Source organism: Siniperca chuatsi, linkage group LG10, assembly GCF_020085105.1.
Source record: "Siniperca chuatsi isolate FFG_IHB_CAS linkage group LG10, ASM2008510v1, whole genome shotgun sequence".
In the NCBI taxonomy this organism is placed as follows: domain Eukaryota; kingdom Metazoa; phylum Chordata; class Actinopteri; order Centrarchiformes; family Sinipercidae; genus Siniperca; species Siniperca chuatsi.
The window spans coordinates 10,398,393-10,412,438 of NC_058051.1; positions in this window are offsets into that span (position 1 = coordinate 10,398,393).

Below are 14,046 nucleotides of genomic sequence, written 5' to 3' on the forward strand. Positions count from 1 at the left end.
AAGGCCAGTGACATTGTGGGGGTGGAGCTGGACTCTCTGGCGGTGGTGTCAGAGAGGAGGATGCTGGCCAAACTACATGCCATCTTGGACAGTTCCTCCCACCCACTCCATGACATGCTGGTCAAGCAAAGGAGTACCTTCAGCGGAAGACTCATCCCCCCAAAAAGCACCACAGAACGCCACAGGAAGTCATTCCTGCCTGTGGCCATCAAACTCTTTAACACCTCCCTCTAAGGGTATTCTGTATGACCCTAAGTCATTAAACTGGAGATTGATCATTACATCTCTACAATACTTGACATTATTGTGCAATATTCTGTGTAATACTCCTGTGCAATATTATAGTTTAAAATTCCCTATTTATTGATATTGATATTACCCATACTTCTATACTGCTGTGCAATATCCTCCATCTCATTATAACCTTAATAAGCTACACTTAACTTGACAGTTCATGCACTATTACCTTATACCGTATTATTATCATCAACCGGTAAACCCACTTGGTATTTATTTTCTGACCTGTATTATAGTGTATTATATTTTTTGCTTAGTACTTCTTTCCTGTGTGCATTGACGTAAAGGCGAGCTGCTGTAACAAAAGAGTTTCCCCTCGGGGATCAATAAAGTATTTCTGATTCTGATTCAGATAGTGTCTGCCTCCCGAACCCAAACTGGGATCTGATTCCACAGCAGAGGAGCTTGATAACTGAAGGCTCTGGCTCCCATTCTACTTTTGGAGACTCTAGGAACCACAAGTAACCCTGCAACCTGGGAGCGCAGTGTTCTAGTCAGATAATATGGTATTATGAGATCTTTAAGATACAATGGTGCCAGACCATTAAGAGCTTTGTAGGTGAGGAGAAGGATTTTAAAGTCTATTCTGGATTTTACAGGAACCAGTGCAGAGAAGCTAATATTGGAGAAATATGATCTCTTTTCCTAGTTCTTGCCAGTACACGTGCTGCAGCATTCTGGATCAACTGGAGAGTCTTAAGGGACTTATTCGGGCAGCCGGATAATAAGGAATTGCATTAGTCCAGCCTAGAAGTAACAAATGCATGCACTAATTTTTCGGCATCATTTTGAGACAGGATGTGCCTGATTTTTGCAATGTTACGTAGGTGAAAAAAGGCAGGCCTTGAAGTTTGTTTCATGTGGGAGTTAAATCCTGATCAAAGATAACTCTGAGGTTCCTTACGATGCTGCTGGAGGCCAGGGCAATGCCATCTAGAGTAACTATATCTTTAGATAATGTGTCTTGGAGGTGTTTAGGACCAAGTACAATAACTTCAGTTTTGTCGGAGTTTAACATCATAAAGTTGCAGGTCTTCCAGGTCTTTATGTCTATAAGGAATGCTTGAAGTTTAGTTAACTGGTTAGTTTAATCTGGCTTGATCGATAGATATAATTGGGTATCATCTGCATAGCAATGAAAGTTTATGGAGTGTTTCCTAATAATATTGCCTAGAGGAAGCATATATAAGGTGAACAGAATCGGTCCAAGCACAGAAGCTTGTGGAACTCCGTGACTAACTTTGGTGTGCACGGAAGACTCACTGTTAACATGTACAAACCAAGATCGATCTGATAGATAGGATTTAAACCAGCTTAGTACGGCTCCTTTAATGCCAATTACATGTTCCAGTCTCTGTAATAGGATGTGATGGTCAATGGTGTCGAACGCAGCACTAAGATCTAACAAGACAAGTACAGAGACAAGACCATTGTCTAATGCAATTAAAAGGTCATTTGTAATTTTCACCAGTGCTGTCTCTGTGCTATGATGCACTCTAAACCCTGACTGAAAATCCTCAAATAAACTATTGTTATTTAGAAAGTCACACAACTGATTGGCGACTGCTTTCTCAAGGATCTTAGAGAGAAAGGGAAGGTTAGATATAGGTCTATAGTTGGCTAAAATCTCTGGATCAAGAGTGGGCTTTTTAAGAAGAGGTTTAATTACAGCTACTTTAAAGGATTGTGTTACATAGCCTCTTAATAAAGAGATTGATCATATCCAGTAAAGAAGTGCTAATTAAGGGTAAAACGTCTTTAAGCAGCCTAGTTGGAATGGGGTTTAAGAAACAGGTTGATGGCTTAGATGAATTAATCGTCGCAGTCAGCTGAAGAAGGTTGACAAGAGCAAAGCAGCCAAAACACACATCAGGCTCTACAGCTGTTTCCAAGGTTCCTGTGTTTGAAGACAAGTCGGCACCGGTTGAAGGCAGGACTTGATGAATTTTTTCTCTAAAATTTTATCATTAAAGAAGCTCATGAAGTCGTTACTACTGAGTACTATAGGAATACATGGTTCAATAGAGCTTTGATTCTCTGTCTGCCTGGCTACAATGCTGAAAAGAAACCTGGGGTTGTATTTATTTTCCTCTATTAATGATGAGTAGTAACCTGCTCTGGCATTACAGAGGGCCTTCCTATATGTTTTAAGACTATCTTGCCAGACTAAACGGGATTCTTCCAGGTTGTTGGAACGCCATTTCCTTTCAAGTTTTTGTGATGTTTGCTTTAATTTGCGGGTTCGGGGGTTATACCATGGAGCTAACCTTCTTTGTTTTAATATCTCCTTTTTTTAGAGGAGCAATAGAATCGAGTGTAGTTCGCAGTGAGCCTGCAGCGCTATCAACTCAACAAATCAAAACAACTCAATTTGGGAGGGGCTGCAATTTGCATAGGAGTCCTCTGTTATATTGAGACATAACATTGAATTAAATGTAGATGGGATCGCTTCCTTGAATCTAGCCACAGCAATATCAGATAGACATCTAGAGTTAGAATTTTTGCCTAATGGCATGTAGTCCAACAATAGCAGTTCAAAAGTTATTAAACAATGGTCCGATAAAGAAGGATTCTGTGGAAAGACTTAAATGTTCAATTTCAGTGCCATATACCAGAACAAGGACGAGGGTGTGGTTAAAACAGTGAGTGGCTTCATGTACACTGTGACACAAGCCAATCGAATCTAATAATGAGATACACACAGTACTAAGGCTATCATTTTCAACGTCTACATGAATATTGAAATCGCAATGCAATGTTAACAGGTTTCTGCTTACCTTTTCTTTGAGGGATCCCGGTGAGTGACAAGGAGTCCAGAAACACAGAGCTAACCCCGCTGGAAAAAACCTCAGCAGTGGACGGCGTCAAATTTTCTTCTTTTCTTCCTCAGTAAATCACATCAGGGTCACCAATTTTGTCAGCACGTTCATTTATTTGCAAAAGAAGGAGTCTGGAGAGAAGCTATTTCTTAATTTGGCATTTATTAAAACATTGGAGGATCAAAACATCTTGTACAAGGATCTTTTCTATTCAGAAAACCACAGTCAGCAAGCTGTTAATCTGTAGCCATCATCCTAAAAAAGAATGCTGTTGTTTACATTACACAGAGTTTTAAATGAGAATGTGCAACTATCTGATAGGTTTCTACAGAGGTGGTTTAGACTTAGCTCTCCCTTCATTGGTACACAGGCTGGTCCCAGCCTCTTGGCACACAATTCCACCATTCATGTGGAGATAGCGCCCTGTTTCAAACCCTCAACTAACTTTGATTGGATGATTGATTACACCTGCAGCAGTTTCTAATTGGTGTGTCACTACTGAGTTATTTTCAACAGTAGCAATGATTTCAACTCTGCTGTGCCTCTCAGTGGCAGAGGGTTGGCCAACCCTAGGAAAGAAAAAAAATTAAAAAACATTCTAAACTTGAACTGTTTCAGATCCCACATACACATAACATTTGTTGGATGACTGATTCCACCTGTAGTAGCTTTTGATTGGTTTTCAGATGAGTTTAACATACATCTCCCTTTAAGAGACAATCCTGTCAGGGTGATTGGTAGCTGAGTGGTTAGAGTACAGGTCAGAAGTTGATGCAGTATATGAGAAGTGCTGGGTCAGATGTTCAAATCTTGGTGATGGAACTCTTTCCTAAAGTAGATTGTGTCAAACTATCTGCATTCACACTGCATTTTTGAAAGGAAATGCTATTTTCTGCTGAAAGCTCTCACACTTTTGTTTTGTTTGCTCTTTATTATTTATTTTACTGTTTTTTGACATCTATCTACTCCTGTCTTGCCTACCATTTGTCCTGCAAACTTCGTTTCAACTTTAAAAAAATGTCCATATTCTTCATGAGATTTATGCTATTACTTTTCTTTATTCTAACATGTTTCAGTGATTTCATATAATTTTTGAAAATGTGTTCAAATGTACACTTGAAGTCTGTGTGAACTGAGTTGGAACCTTTTAGATCCAGAGGCTGGGAGTTAGAACCATGGAGCTAGCAATATGTTTTTAATTAAACTTACAGATTCTCTCTTCCTTTAAACACTTTGTACACACACTGTACATCCTCATGTACTGCAAGACCTCCTGCCACTAATAATTTTCAAATTTCTGACCTAAAAGCTTAATTTTAGACAAATAATTTTTTATTCAACAAAATGTGAATTTGTGCTCTGTGTATCTGGGATCCTCCGCTTCCTCTGCAGTTAAGCCCTGGTAATGGTCATCTTCCCTGTTAGATAACAAGGTTCTGTGATCGATACCAGGACAGGGCAGTCCTTCATGTAACATTGCTGTCATGGACAATGTTGCTTTATACTGTATTTATATAATTCAATACAACTCCTGCACTCTTTAATATTATTGTTTAATATTTAGATTGATATACATTTTAGAAAACAGTCATCTTTTGTTGTCAACAAACTGTGTATCTGAATAGTGCGTTGGTTTAAGATGTTGCCACTTGTGTACTCTGTCACATCCCAAGGTTGTGAGTTTGAAGCCTACTAAAGGCATGATAACCAATTTCAGTGAAGTTCAGATGGCAATGCTGAACAAGTCTGTAGCATTTGATATAATTTTACCTGTAGGTGGCACTAAAGTATTTGAAAAATTGCATCTAAGAGCAAAGCATCGCTGTACAAGTATGTTTCCTCAAACTCAGCATTTACGAACACAGAATGATGTCAGAATTTTCTCACCAACATTTTGACTGTTGTAAGCGTTTTACTATGACATCCTTTAGTTTGACAACAGATGGTGAAAATGGTGTCATCATCAACAAAATGAAGTCATTAACATGTGCAATAGACAATGTTCCTACCACCCTGTTTAAATCCAGGTTCCAGTGCATCTCCCATGAAACAACAAGAATAATCAACACATCTCTGCTTTTAAAACAGCTCTAGTAAAACCACCCTTAAGAAGCCTGATCTGGACATAAGTGATCTTGCTAATTACAGGCCTATCTCAAATCTTCCTTTTATAAGTAAACTTCTTGAGACGCGTTACATGGTCATAATATTTTAGATAAATGACCTAAGAATTTCAACCGATTCAAACAATGTAGCAGTCCTGTTTTTGTTATATTTGAGCGCTGCATTTGATAAGATTGGTCATGGCATTTTGATCAATCGGCTTGAGAAATGGGTGGGTCTCTCTGGCACAGTGCTTGCCTGGTTTCGCTCATATCTGTCTCAAAGAAAATTCTTTGTTAGTTTAGGTAACTTGACTTGACATCAAATACGGCGTTCTGCAGGGAAGCATTCTGGTTCCTATTCTCTTTTCTTTATACATGCTCCCTCTGAGCAACATAATTAATCACCATAATGTCAAATATCACTGTTACACGGACGATACACAACTTTACATCTCTGTTTCACCAGACAACCACAGATCTTTAAATGCTCTTTTTACCTGTCTCACTGACATTAACATTTGGATGAGCAAACATTTTCTAAAAAGAAATGAGGAGAAAACAGAAATTCTACTCGTTGGTCCAAAAGCAGAAAGGCAGAGACTTGAGTCAGTGCTTGCTAGCCTGTCCAAGCAAATCAAAACACATTGCCTTTCTTTTAGAAGTTCTACAAGAATCTGGTATAGCTGCTTTCTGCTTTTCTGGCCCTAAACTGTGGAACACCCCGCACCCCCACCCCCACCCCTTCTTGGATCTCAGGATAGCAAACTCTCTTGGTATTTTTAAAAATAAATTAAAGACCTATCTTTTTAATTTGGGTTGACATTGCTGGTATAATTTATCAAACTGTTTATTTTCTTTCTTCTTTTTATTGCCTTTGTTGTTTATTATTGATATATCTCTTGTGAAGCACTTTGGTCTGCATCTTTGCATGAGATATGCTATACAAATAAAGTTATCATTATTATTATTATTGTCAATTATGCCCCTAAGCTATGGAACATCACTACCTATTATCAGGGAAGCCAGCTCACTAATTTTTTTTTTTAAAAACAAGCTAAAAACATATCTCTTCGCTTTAGCCTTTAATTAGCTGTGACTATCCTAATACAAGCAGTTCATTGGACTGCTGCACTACTTTTAAAATGCTGCATTTTACATGATTTTATGCATTCTATGTATTCTATTTTCTAACTTTATATTTATTATTATTATTATTTAGTGGGTTTTATTTTCCATCTTATGTTATGCATTCTATGTATACTATTTTAATCTTTATTTAAATTATATTTTTACTATTATTATCAAGAGGGTTTTATTATCCATCTTATTTTCCATTAATTATGGCCTTCTATCCCTGTTTTTATGTTCATTCTTTCATGTGAAGCACTGGGTGCATGTAATTTTCTTTGTTGTAAAGCACTTTGAGCTGCATTTCTTGTATGAAAACGTGCTATACAAATAAAGTTTATTATTATTATTTTATTTTGAAAAATAAGTCCCATTCAGAGCTTTCTGTTAAGATACTGTTATTCTGTGGGGCTTTTATTTTGAAAATCTAGGTCATGCAGTGAGCCTTGGGGGTTTTATTTTTGAACAGCCTTTCCTTTCCTGTTCTGATAAGGAGGACCATCTTGGGCTTTTATTTTGAAAATCAGAAATGAAAACTTAAAAATGACAGAGAAATCACACTTTTAATAGTCTCCACATTTGTGTTTTTGCGTGTGAGTGTCAGAGCCAAGATATCAGTTAATGAAACAGTTGAAGTGCTCTCTTGGTGCTTTGAGGCAGACAATTCAAGAACGGTATTATGGCTTAAATAATGATCTGAACCAGGACAAATTCAAAAAAGGACTGAAAATATCAGAAAACTTAAACTATGATCATTAAAAACTGTAAAAGATTTCAAAAAGTTGAATACAAGTTTAATAGTTAAAAGTTTTGTGTCAGGGCAATTTTAACAAGGTACTGTGGATTCCTGTGATAACAGACAGGTGTGAAATTTTGCAAGATAACGTGTTTCGAAACCTGTCTGGGGTACCTGTGCAGCGTGTCTTTCTTGTGTGAGAAAGTTTATTGCTGCGATGGGTAATAACAACAGGAATTTGGGAAATGTTACTCACGACAGTCGACGTGTGAAAGGAACCGACTATTAAGTCTGTGGATTGATCTTGTGTAAGAGGAAAACTAATGTCAGTTCCTACTTTCCGAGGACGTCAGTCATCTGTTCCTAACGGTCACTGTATGTTACTGTATGTCACTGTATGTTAACAGGAAACTCATTACCTAGTTTTTCAAAATAAAAGCCCCAGACAGTAACTGTATCTTAAGAGGAAACCCAGGATGAGGCTATTTTTTCAAAATAAAGCCCCATAAAGTAACTATCTTAATAGTTTTTGAATGATGGTCTCTCTCTCTCTCTCTCTCTCTCTCAATGACTTTAAGTTACTCACAGCTGATGTCAATTAGCTGATTATACCTCCATCAGTTCATTCCTCTGTTCTGACTGGTGGATTGATGTTAACCTCTCTCTCTCCATTTTAACACGTGCATAGACACACACAAACTGGTTTTTCTATCTTTGTGGATAATTTTACTGATAGACACACAAACAAACTGACACAAACACACACACACATACAGTATATTACCACACATTCACACTGACACACATGAACTGGTTTTCCTATTTTTGTGGGGATTTAATTATTACAATGGAAGTAAAAACCATTGGCAATATAACAGTTTAGCTTCCAACTTTTCTAGCAATGTATTGCAGCTCTTAGCTTCTTTGGGTAATGCAGTTCAGTTTCTAATTCTGGGAATTAATTTCACATGTCTGCATTTTCATTCAACGCATTGCAACTCTCAGCTCTTTAGGCCAATGCCATTTTTTTCCCCAAAGTGTTTAGCACTTCAGTACATATGCATTTTTCTAGTTACCACTGTTAGTCCCTTATTAGACTTTAGGGCTTTAGGGCTTTTTACTGTACCATAAACTAAAGTGAAATCACATATTTGCTACTTCAGACACGCTGTCCTGTAGCCTACAATTGGCAGAGTAGCCAAGACCAATGTATTATAGCCTACTTCTTTAATCACATCACAATGATCAACTAAAATTACATTCTATAGGGTTATTATCTTCCTACAGTATTACAATAAGTTTGTGCAGTCATTACTTTACATTAGAAACCAAACATTACTTGCTAAACAGCATGTTTACATTGTCAATGTAAGCACATTAGCATGCTGATGTTAGCATTTAGCTGAAAGCACTGCTGTGCCTAAACAGTCTCACAAAACCGCTAGCATGGCTGTATCACTTGACACAGGCAGAGTTATCATGGAGCACCAGCGTGAAAAACCAACAGGGGAACAAATTTTTACAACAGATTGTGAAGGTCAAACTGGACTGGAAGATTGTTTGATTTATGTCCTGTTATTTCCTGTTTTATTTTGTTGTGTGTCTTGTTGTTTTACTTCCTGTCTTTGTTTGCTTTTCCCTGCAGATTTTGATTGCCCCACCCTAATTAGTTGCACATGTGTCTCATTGTCTCCCCCACCTAATGTATTTAGTCTGAGTTTTTCCTTTGTTCAGTGTCAGTTCGTCATTTGTACAGTGTACGTGGTTCCTTTGTGTCTAGCTTTATAGCGTTACCCTGTGTGCCCGTTGTTGCTTGTCAAGCGTCCCAGCCTTGGTTTCCTGTATGTTCAACTTGGATTTATCTTTGATTTCTTTTTGACCTTGCATGGATTTTTGGATTTTGAATCTTGCCTGCTCCTAGTTGGATTTGTCACAATTTCAACAGCTGTCTCCAGTAGTCCTGTTACATAATGACAAACTGATTTCACCAAACCACCTCTGGACTCTGAGCTATCAGCAACAGGTGACCACCAAAAATAAGGAAATTCAGTACCAACATGATGACATGCTGTCAGATTTTACAGGCGTGGTGACTCAAAATGGCTTTATATTTATTGGCATTTTCCGTTCTCTCCAAAGTACTCAATAACAACATACAGCATGGTTGGAATATGCACCAAATAACATAATAGAGCTTCAGAACATTTCAGCGTAGGAAACAAGCACTCAGGAGGAGATGCGTTTTGGCATTTGCACACAGTGACTCATTAACCCATTTGACTCCCCCCCCCCGCTCAATTGACCAGAAAGTCTTCTTTTCACCATTTTGCTCATAAAAGTGCCTTTTAGGTGTATTAAGAGGTTTGTGCACGTCACTGCAGTATCCCTTTCAGGGAAGTTTTCATGCTGGATGAAACTGCCTGCTCATGGTTAAGATTGAATTTTACAGCTAACTGCCTTAGATGGTTTTCTGTGAATCTCAAACTAATTCCACTGGATATTTAAGGACATCATGGTTGTTGAAGATGCATATATTTCCACAGACGCCTCTATTTAATTATATCCTTTCCTTTTGAATTGTAATCATTAGATCTTCCGGTTGAGCATTCTTGATAGATACATTTTCTTCTACACCAGCCATGACAGTTTTTAAAAGTCACTGAAATGATCTTTCAAAGCTTACCATTTCCCCCAATGACATAAGTGTAATAGAATGTAAATATTTAAAAATGTTAATGTTGAAGATTGTCTTGGTTTTGGAAACACCCGTGGTAGTGCTTACATCAAGTACATTTTCATAAAACAGATCCCTGAGTTCCATTTGAAATTAAATTAGTTTACCACTGGTATATACCATTTTGTCTGAGGAAAGCAAGTTCTGGTGAAATGTTTGTCTAAAGCATTTAAAACAAAAAGATTATATTGGATTTTAAAGTGTGTGGCTTTGTCGTGTTATATACCCCATTGTCTGTCATTTAAAGGCAACTTCCTGATGTTGTGAGTTGATGAGGAGCACCTGAATGCAGCAGTAGTTATGGTCTCTGTGAGGATAAACTGTCTCAGGAGGAGCAGGTTCAGCTCAGGTCCTCGATGAACACAGTTGTTCTGCCTCTGAACTGGGATGCAATTAATATTTGTGATTTATGGGAAAATTATTTTTATGATTTATATTTTCGGTTGCCAATGTGCAACATGTGGTCTCCAGCTTTTATTATGGAAAAACCACATATGTTTGAAGGCACGTGCTTTCAATTTGCTTTGTATCCCTCTTTTTCCTAAATGGTGCCTTTCTTTTGGCAGTTACTTGTCTGTTGAAATAGCTTCCCTGTGACAGTAATCTCCTCTAAAGGAAAAAGAGAATCTGGTGAGGGTCACAGTGGTTATTGAGTGTTCTATTGGGGAAACTCTGGAAACCATTGGCTTTTTTCAGACGTCTAATTGTCTTTAGGTATATGTCTCAGGCTTTGATGTTTGGCACAAAAGGAGAGGGAACAATTGGGATAAATCAGCCAAATCCCCACCAAGAGAGAGGGAGCAGCTGGCCTGGATGCTGTGCCTAAACAGTCTCACAAAACCTGGATGGATTGGTTAGATTAGAAATTTTAAAGATCTTTTAGATGCGGTGGTAGTGTGGTTTTGAATCCTCTCCCCTCCTCTGCAGCAGTGTTTGTCATGTTCTGGCCACATTCAAGGGATTAGAAAGCCACAAGATAGACACAACTGTGTGAAATTTGAATCTGATTATCCTTTTGCATGCAGGAAACTTATTTTAATGAGGACTAGAATTGATGGGAATAATAAGACACCCTGACAATATAAGACGATCCTGTGAGCATGATGTCACAAGAGGGAATCTTATGTTTATATCAATAACAATTATGATTCCCAAAATTGTGAGAAATCGTTTGGTATCATGTTGCAAACAGAAATTATTTAGTAGTCTGTCTATGCAGTATTTCACTGCTTGAACCCCTGCTTTTGCTTTTTAATTTAAATTCTGCTCATTTTATTTGTGAATTTTTGTTTTGCATGATCATCATACTTCCTACAAGACTGTTGTGATTTGATGCACCATATCACTAGTGAAACAATTTTCTCGAGAGACTACCATACAGTATGTAATCCATACAAGGGCAAAGTGGTGAGACCAGCAACTAAAGATTACATATGCACAAAATCAAACCAGGACACTCTGATTAATGGGTCTTATGCCATTGCTGTAAAAGGTATACAAAAGATACAGCTTCCACTCAAATTGTGTTTATATAACCTTAAAGACCCATAATATCTTCAAGGCTTACAAGCATTCACTATTTCACATTTTGTTTGAAGAAATGTATGTATTGCTTGTTTACTACCCTCACGGGGAGGTCAGAAGTCAGACTCAGCTGCATGCTTACAGCTGAAAGAGGTTTAATGTCTAGTTCAAGGACCCTCCAGGCTCACCTGCCAACACAGCTGGGTGCTGAGTCTTGTGTGTTTGTCCTTAAGGATGCTCTGCTTCTATACATTTTGCATTATGAGATCACCAATATGCAACTTGTATTCTTGGACGTTGCCTGAGGGGCTGTGGTGTTTGTCTCCATCTGTGGGAGAACAGAGATTCATGCAGGATGAACACTGATGGCATGGACAGAGACAAATAAATTCACACAGCCACAATATGCAGGAGTTACATGTTGCTCAGCATAAAGCAGCATTAGGCCTACTTTAGAAATATTTAGGTCTGTTTTTAAATTCAACTGAACAACAATGGCCTGTAGGTCAGAGTAAATTCTGTTTTACAGTGAATCTGTTACTGCATGATGTACTGCTGTGTCAACAGAAAAGAGCTGGCATCATTATTTGAATTATTAGGGGTCCAGGCCCGAGTGGGCTGGGAACCACGAAATGCAACGCATCGTAGTGCCCAGTACCAGTGGTGCTGGGAACCCTATTGAAATCACTCAGATTTAGTTTTAGATTTAGCAGCCTACACCATAAGAGTTATTCAAGTGAAATTCACAGGGGTGGTATGGAACCGCGCACACACCTCAGACACAAAAAATGGCACATGGCAACCAGCAGGTGGTGCTATAATCAAGATAAATGCGTTTTGGCCAGTAACTCCCACATTGTACGTCACACATTTGAAAACCTTACATGCACATTCCCTGAATTGAGCTGCATCTCATGATATAAGCCATGGCCATTTCCGGCTATAATTTTCTTTTGCGAAATCCAAAGTCCAATCTGCATGAAATGCAGTAGAATCTATGGATCCTCATGATCAAAAGTCCTTAAAATAATTTTGATATTCCAAAACATGCGTAAGTTATAAAGGAACAACTTCCTGTAGGTTGCAGTGAAACAGGAAATTATGTAATATCTCTGCATAGGTTTGTCCAAATAACACGAAATTTGGGCCAGTACTTTCCCATGGCCCACTGAGGCTCAGTACAAAATTTGGCACCAATCGGCCACTAGGTGGCGCTTTTGTTGCAAAATCATAAAACATGCTGAAATTATTTTTCCACACTACTGTCTTTGAACTGAATGTTGTCTAATGTCTGCGCTGATCTCCACCTGCTAGTTGCATTGCACGCATGGGACTGCAGGTCCAACTTGCATTGCCTCCGTGGGCTGCATGTTGCTACTTGCAATGGAGGCTTGGGCCTCGTTAATACCTGCTTGCAAGTCTAGTTAGGGGTCCAAGCCCAAGGGGGCTGAGAACCACAAATGCAAGGCATCATGGTGCGCAGTACTAGCGGTGCTGGGAACCCTATTGAAATTGCTCTGATTATTTATATATTTTTATTTTTCTCTTGGTAAAAGTGGTACTGCATCCTCCAACGTAAGAGTCATGTAAGGGAAATTCACAGGGGAGGTATAGACGGGTGCACACACCTCAGAGACCAAAAATGACATGTCAACCAGCAGATGGCACTATAATTATGCTAAACACTTTTTGGCCAGTAACTCCCACATAGTACATCACACTTTTGAAAACCTTACATGTACGCGTTTCCTGAATTCAGCTGCATCTCCTGATATAGGCCACACCCATTTCTGCCTATAATTTTTTCCATAAAGTTGCAAAATATGCAAAACCTACTTTTTCGAAATCCTCCTAGGCTGTGAGTCCGATCAGTACGAAGGTTTGCACGTGGAATCTATGGACCCTCATGATTAAAAGTTTTTAAAAGAATTTTGATACTGAAAATGCACACGTTATAAAGCAAAAACTTCCTGTGGGTTGCAGTCAGAACAGGAAGTGATGTGATATCTCCACGTAGCTTTGTCTGATTAACAAAAAACTTGGGCCAGTAGTTCCCCATCACCCACCGAGGCTCTGTGTATAATTTGGCGCCAATCAGCCACTATTTGGCATCTTTATTGCAAAATCATGAAATATGCGAACACACCTTTCCGAACTCGTCCTAGGCGTTGTGTCCAATCTGCACTACACTTTGCACATAGAATCTATGGACCCTCATGATCAAAAGTTGTTAAAAGAATTTTGATACAGTGATGAATGTTGCAAGCCCTATGTAAGTAAATAAGTAAGGTAGAAAGTGAATAGGCTTAATAAAAAAATAAATATAATGATTAATCTAAGGCATGGAACAACTAGCAGGATCAGATGAATGATCAGGTAAATGCAGAGGATTTGCAGGATAGTATGTAACGTAAAGTACACTAAGAGCTGGATGGACATTTTCATTTTTTGGGGCTGCTACACATCTAAGACTGAAGGCTTGTCTCTTGTAGCGCTGTACTCCTATGACAGAAATGGTTCCTCAAGTATGTAACCTGTTAAGTCATACACATGAAAAAGCTCATAAGCTCACTAAAAGAGCCCCCGTCACGGTAGTAAATACTTTCCACCTTCAGTGATGAATTTTGCAGGCCCTAGTTAGCAAGTAAGAAACTCATAGAATACATTCATGGTCGTTGTGGTATGTGGAAATTATTTGCACAT